Source organism: Tachyglossus aculeatus, chromosome 2 (genome assembly GCF_015852505.1).
Source record: "Tachyglossus aculeatus isolate mTacAcu1 chromosome 2, mTacAcu1.pri, whole genome shotgun sequence".
Lineage (NCBI taxonomy): Eukaryota > Metazoa > Chordata > Mammalia > Monotremata > Tachyglossidae > Tachyglossus > Tachyglossus aculeatus.
Genome location: NC_052067.1, coordinates 159,611,131 through 159,618,839, shown reverse-complemented (window position 1 = coordinate 159,618,839; position 7,709 = coordinate 159,611,131). Strand labels below are relative to the sequence as shown.

The window sequence follows — 7,709 nt, the reverse complement described above, 5'->3', positions numbered from 1 at the left end:
CAAATCCCGGCTCCGCCAATTGTCAGCTGTGTGACTTTGGGCATGTCACTTAACTTCTCTGGGCCTCAGTTACCTCATCTGTAAAATGGGGATTAAGACTGTGAGCCCCCTGTGAGACAACCTGATCACCTTGTAACCTCCCCAGAGCTTAGAACAGTGCTTTGCACGTAGTAAGTGCTTAATAAATGCCATCATTATTATTATTATTACTAAGCTACACTGCTTCTCGCCACCTAACCTTGCTCCTATCTCGCATCAACCCAGCTGTACAGTTTGCTTCTCCAACACCAACCACATTCCTGTGACTCTGTCTCATCTCTAGGGAGATGTCTCATCTCTATAGAGAAGCAGTGTGGCTCAGTGGAACGAGCCCGGGCTTGAGAGTCAGAGGTTGTGGGTTCAAATTCCGGCTCCGCCAATTGTCAGCTGTGCGACTTTGGGCAAGTGACTTAACTTCTCTGGGCCTTAGTTCCCTCAACCTTATCTCCTTGCAACCTCCCCAGTGCTTAGAACAGTGCTTTGCACATAGTAAGTGCTTAATAAATGCCATGATTATTATTGTTATTACTTAACTACACTGCTTCTTGCTACCTAACCTTGATCCTATCTCACATCAACCCAGCCGTACAGTTTGCTTCTCCAACACCAACCACATTCCTGTGACTCTGTCTCATCTCTAGGGAGATGTCTCATCTCTATAGAGAAGCAACGTGGCTCAGTGGAACAAGCCCGGGCTTGAGAGTTGGAGGTCATGGGTTCAAATCCCGGCTCCTCCAATTGTCAGCTGTGTGACTTTGAGTGAGTCACTTCACTTCCCTGTGCCTCAGTTCCCTCATCTGTAAAATGGGGATGAAGGCTGTGAGCCCCAAGTGGGACAACCTGATCACTTTGTATCCTCCCCAGCATCTTTTAGACTGTGAGCCCACTGTTGGGTAGCGACCATCTCTATATGTTGCCAACTTGTACTTCCCAAGCGCTTAGTACAGTGCTCTGCACACAGTAAGTGTTCAATAAATACGATTGAATGAATGAATGCTTTGCACAAAGTAAGCGCTTAACAAATGCCATCATTATTATAATTATTATGGTCACCAACACCATGCTCATGTCCTAGCTCCTTCCTGGAACATCCTTCATATTTCACATACCAGCTCTCTCCCAATCTTCAAAGCCTTTGCTAAAATCACATCTCCTCTAAGAGAGATGACTTCCTTGACTCACTTTTCTTCTCCCCACCTTTTTCTCTTTCATTTCTGAGTCAAGCAGTCATATTTACTGAGTGCTTACTGTGTGCAGAGCACAGACTAAGGGTCACTTATACACTTGGGCCTGAAATCCCCTAAGCACTTGAATACTTCCCTAACCCCACAACGGTAATACGCCAATTCTTGTACTTTGTTCATTCATTCATTCATTCGATCGTATTTATTGAGCGCTTACTGTGTGCAGAGCACTGTACTAAGCGCTTGTGAAGTACAAGTTGGCAACATATAGAGATGGTCCCTACCCAACAGCGGGCTCACAGTCTAGAAGGGGGAGACAGAGAGCAAAGCAAAACATATTAACAAAATAAAATAAATAGAATAAATATGTACAAGTAAAACAGAGTAATAAATATGTACAATCATATCTACATCTATACATTCATTCATTCACTCATTCAGTCGTATTTATTAAGTGCTTACTGTGTGCATAGCACTGGACTAAGCGCTTAGGAAGTACAAACTGGCAAAATATAGAGACGGGCCCTACCCAACAGCGGGCTCACAGTCTCTATATGAAATTTACTTTAATCTCTGTCTCCCATACTCAATCATAAGCACCTCGAAGACAGGGGTCGTTTTTACGACCTCTACTGTAATCTTCCAAGCATTTAATACATTGCTCTGCACACAGTAAGCCCTCAATAAATAATAATAATTATAGTATTTGATAAGGGCTTAAAGAACAGTTATCAAATCTCCATATTGAGAAGCAAAGTTGCCTAGTGGGAGTCAAAAAGACCTGGGTTCCAATACCGCGTCTGTCACTTGTCTACTGCGTGACCTTGGACAAGTCACTCAACTTTTCTGTGGCCTCAATTACCTTACCTGTAAAATTGGGGCCTGAGCCCCATTTGGGACATGGATTGGGTCCAACTTGATTTGTTTGCATCTACCCCGGTGCTCAGTGCAGTGCCTGGCACATAGTAAGCACTTAACAGAGATATTTTTTTAAAAAAAGGGAAACAGGCACAGAAAATTTAGGTAATTGGCACAAAGTCACACGGCAGGCAAGCGGCAAAGGCTGGATTAGAACTCAGGTCCCCTGACTCCCAAGACTGTGGGAAGCAGCGTGGCTCAGTGGAAAGAGTACAGGCTTTGAAGCCAGAGGTCATGGGCTCGAATCCCAGCTCCACCACATGTCTGCTGTGTGGCCTTGGGCAAGTCACTTAACTTCTCTGAGCCTCAGTTACCTTATCTGTAAAATGGGGATTAAGACTGTGAGCCCCACGTGGGACAACTTGATCACCTTGTATCTACCCCCAGCACTTAGAACAGTGCTCTGCACATAGTAAGCACTTAACAAATGCCATTATTATTATTATCATTATTATTATTATTATTATTATTATTTCCACTAGACCATTGGATTTAGAAGTCACATGGAAAGAACGGTACTTTGCACACAGTAAGTGCTTGATAAATGCTATCGTTATTATTATTATTTAATGTTTCTGTGTTTGAGAAGGGTGAAGATGGATCATGGGGTACACAGATAACAGAATATTTCTCATTATTGCTAGACATGCTCCTTCCAATGAGCCCTCCCCATGCCCTCTGAAATGGCACTTGACAGGTCAGCTCACATACACAAGTCACGGGCCTCGCTATTTTTTCACCGTAATGCACTTTTCTTTCAGGAAAACAGCTGATGGATACTAATGTGGGGGTCTCTCCCAGGAGGTTGTCCTGAGGGTGTCTTTATTTTTTTCATGGTATTTAATAATGATAACATTTATGAAGCGCTTTCTGTGTGCAAAGCACTGTTCTAAGTGCTGAGCACTGTTCTAAGCGCTGAAAATATAATAATGATGGCATTAATTCATTCATTTATTCATTCAGTCATATTTATTGAGCGCTTACTGTGTGCAGAGCACTGTACTAAGCACTTGGGAAGTACAAGTTGGCAATGTATAGAGACGGTCCCTACCCAACAGCGGGCTCACAGTCTAGAAGGGGGACAGACAACAAAACATATTAACAAAATAAAATAAATAGAATACATATGTGCAAATAAAATAAATAAATAGAGTAATAAATACGTACAAACATATATACATATATATATATAGGTGCTGTGGGGAGGGGAAGGAGGTAAGGCGGGGGGATGGTGAGGGGGAAGGGGGGAGAGGAAGGAGGGGGCTCAGTCTGGGAAGGCCTCCTGGAGGAGGTGAGCTCTCAGTAGGGCTTTGAAGGGCTTTTATTAAGCACTTACTATGTGCAAAGCACTGTTCTAAGTGCTGGGGAGGTTACAAGGTTGTCCCAAGGGGGGGCCTTACAGTCTTAAACCCATTTGACAGATGAGGGAACTGAGGCCCAGAGAAGTTAAGTGACTTGCCCAAAGTCACACAGCTGATAATTGGCAGAGCTAGGATTTGAACCCATGACCTGTGACTCCAAAGCCCGGGCTCTATCCACTGAGCCACGCTGGTATTTGTTAAGCATTTACTATGTGCCAGGCACTATTCTACACATTAGAGAAGCAACATGGCTTAATGGAAAGAGCATGAGTTTTGGAGTCAGAGGTTGTGGGTTCTAATGCCGCTCCACCACTTGTCAAGCAGTGTGACTTTGGGCAAGTCACAACTTCTCTGTGCCTCAGTTACCTCATCTGTAAAATGCCAATTAAGACTGTGAGCCCCACGTGGAACAACCTGATAACCTTGTAACTACCCCAGCGCTTAGAACAGTATTTGGCACATAGTAAGTGCTCAACAAATGCCATTTTTTTTTATTATTATCATTCTAAGCACTGGGGTAGATACAAAGTAACCAGGTTGGACACAGTCCATGTCCCACATGGGGCTCACAGCCTTAATCTCTACTTTACAGTTGAGGTAACTGAGGCTCAGAGAAGTCAGGTGACTTGCCCAGAGTCACACAGCAAACAAGTAATGGAGTCTGGATTATAACCCAGATCCTTCTGGTTCCCAGGCCCTTGCTCTTCTGTCTACTGGGCCAAGGTTTGTGATTGAGGGGGTCTCTACTACCCCTAGGCGCTGAGCCAAAGATAATTCAACTTGTTAATTAGCATATTTTCCTTTGGAAGCAAATTCAAATGTGTAATTTTAAATCCATAAGACTAATTTGAATCCCTCTGCGTAGGATGTGCTGCTTGATATCGACAGACCTGATTAATGAACCTGGAGAGAAAATCCTGTCAATGGCAGGATCAATCTAATTTCAAACATGATTTGATCCCAGATAAACAGTCGCATGTAAATAAAACAAATGACATGTGTAGTCTACTTTGCAACTTGTAGGAAGGAGAATTAAAATCTCTATAAGCCTGATGACTCAAAAAGATACCACATAGGGTAAAGAATGATATAATGCTTAACCAGAAGAAAGAGCAATATAATTGTACTGATGGAGTCTATGATCATAATCTATAACTAGTTGGGATGATTATAAAAGGATAAGGATATTAAATGCAGTATTTAGAAACAGGAAAGCTACCATTATTGACCTGACAAAGAGCATTTTCTGTTGGAAAAGGAAATTAAAAAAAAAAAAAAGATTTGCTCCCTTCACTCCAACTGCCCTCTCATAGGTCATAAATGATCCTTTTTGCCAAGTCTGACGGCCTCAACTCCATCCTAATCCTCAGCTTCCTTCAACACTGAAATATTATCTAACCTTTGCTTCTCTGTGACTGTCCTCTCCTGGTTCTTCTATCTGTCTAGCTGCTCCTTTCAGTCTTTTCTGCAGACTCTTCCTGTGCCTTCCTTCCTCTGACAGTGGGGGGTCTCTCAAGGCTTGGTTCTGTGTCCTCTCCCATTCTCCATCTCCGCCCACTCTCTTGGAGAACCCATTCACTCCCATGACTTCAACTACCATTTTTACACAGATGCTTCCAAAATTTACCTCTCCAGCCCTGCCCTCTCTCCTCCTCTGCAGTCTTGCGTTTCCTTCTGGGTGTTTTGTCGACACCTCATGCTAAACATTCCCCCAAAAAACTCCTCATCTTCCCATCCAAACCCTGTCTTCCCCCTGTGTTTCCTATCACTGTAGATACACTATTATCCTCCCGGTCTCACAAGCCCATAACCTCAGCATTATCCATGACTCACCTCTATCATTCAACTCACACATTCAGTCAGTGTCCTCAAAACCCTGTCAGTTCTGCCTTCACGTCAATAAAGTCCCTTTCTTTCTCCATCCAAACTGCAATTACACTAATCTAAGGACTTATATCCAACCTTGACTATTGCATCGGTCTCCTCACTGACCTCCCTGCCTCCTATTTCTTCTCACACCAGTCCATACTTCACTCTGAGTCCCAGATCATTTTTCTACAAAAAAGCTTTCAGTCCACGTCTCCCCATTCCTCAAAAACCTCCAGTAGTTGTCCATCCGCCTCCACATCAAACAGAAACTCCTTATCCTATGTTGCCTATGCCCTTAGATCTGTACCCTTTAAACACTAGATATTCACCTCACCCTCAGCCCCACAGAACTGATGTACATTGTCTTGTCTTACGCTATCAAGTCGTATCTGACCCAAAGCGACACCACGGACACATCTCTCCCAGAACGCCCCGCTCTCCATCTCCGATCGTTCTGGTAATGGATCCATTGAGTTTTCTTGTTAAAAATATGGTAGGGGTTTACCATTGCCTCCTTCCGTGCAGTAAACATGAGTCTCCCCTCTCAACTCTCTCCAAGGCCACTGCTGCCCAGCACAAATGAAGTTGGATTTGTCACAGATTATCTTCCACTCACTCGTCAATGGCCAAGCTAGGAAAGGAATGGATAGGCTTCTGCTTGACTCTTCCTCCCGTAGTCAAAACTGGTAGAGTACTGGAAACTCTCCAGGTGCAACCCTGAGAGGTGATAATGTACATAGCTGTCACTTATTTATTTATTTATATTAATAACTGTCTCCCCCTCTAGAATGTAAGCTCACTGTGGTCCAGGAGCTTGTATATCAATTCTTTTGTATTGAACTCACCCAAGCCCTGAGTACAGTGTTCTGTATTCATTCATTCAATCGTATTTATTGAGCACTTACTGTGTGCAGAGCACTGTACTAAGCGCTTGGGAAGTACAAGTTGGCAACATATAGAGATGGCCCCTACCCAACAGTGGGCTCACAGCCTAGAAGGGGGAAACAGAACAGAACAAAACATATTAACAAAATAAAATAGAATAAATATGTACAAATAAAATAGAGTAATAAATACGTACAAACATATATACATATATACAGATATATACAGATAAGCTGTCCTGAGCGCTTCGGAGGGTACACTACAACGATAAGCAGACACAATGCCTGCCCACACTGAGCTTATAGTCTAGAGGGGGAGACAGAGATTAATATACTTAAATTACAGATATGGACATAAATGCTTTGGGGTTGGAAGGGGGGAAGAATAAAGGGAAGAAAAGCATGTGCAGAGACTGCATCCGGTGAGGAGGCGATGCCAATAAGGAGTTGCAAGGAGGAAGACATAAAGGCTACAGGTTTTGCTGGTGGAGGAGGTCAGCAAGAGAGGACACCGCCCGTCCCAACGTTAGAAGCAGGGTGACCTAGTGGACTGAACACTGGGCTGGGACTCAGAGGACTTGGGTTCTAATCCCAGCTCTGCCACTTGTCTACCATGTGACCTTGGGCCAATCACTTAACTCCTTTGTACCTCGGGTACCTCATCTGTAAAATGGGAACCAAGACTCTGAGCTCCACGTGAAACATGGACGGTGTCCAACTTGATTACCTTGTATCTACCCCAACGCTTAGTACAGTGCCTGGCACACAGTAAGTGCTTAACAAATGCCATTAAGAAAAAAAATGCTGACCAGTACTTTTGGGTCACGAGGTTTCCCCGGGTACACAGTATACACTTAATAATACTACTGATATCAGCCATGCGAAGGTATTTATTGAGCACTTCCTCTTGTAGGCACTGTATTAAGCTTTTGGAGAGTACAGCAGAGACTTTGTCAATTACAAAGTGATAATCAATCAATCAATGGTATTATTGAGCACTTGCTGAATGCAATACACTATACAACACACATGGCAAAGTACCATATAACAGAGATGGTTGACACAATCCGTGGCTGCAAGTAGCTTATGGACTAGAAGGCAAGGCAGACATTAAAATAAATTACCGATCTGGGTAATGGGAGAGAACAATATGCGGATAAGTGCTGTGTGAGTGAATATCGATTGCTTTTGGGGAAAAGATCCAAATGCTTCGGCAACACAGAAGTGAGGTGAATAGGGGAAAATGAGGGTTTATCAGGTAAGAGCTCTTGGAGGAGACACGATTTTTGAAGGGGGAGAATGGTGGTCTGACTTATAGGAAGTGGGAGGGAGTTACTGTATGAGGGAAGATGTGGGCAAATGCTGACTGTTAGATAGACAAGACTGTGGTACAGTGAGTAAATTGATATTAGAGGAGCGAAGTATACAGACTGCCTTGATATAGGAGAGAAGCG

General features: G+C 43.4%; 1 non-coding gene across 1 annotated transcript; it reads right to left on the bottom strand.

Moving 5' to 3' along the window:
• Positions 1-5,960: 5,960 nt before the first annotated feature.
• Positions 5,961-6,098, bottom strand: LOC119924476. Its single transcript, XR_005449188.1, has one exon. It is a non-coding gene; the product is annotated as a small nucleolar RNA SNORA7 (small nucleolar RNA).
• Between the last annotated feature and the right edge of the window lie 1,611 nt (positions 6,099-7,709).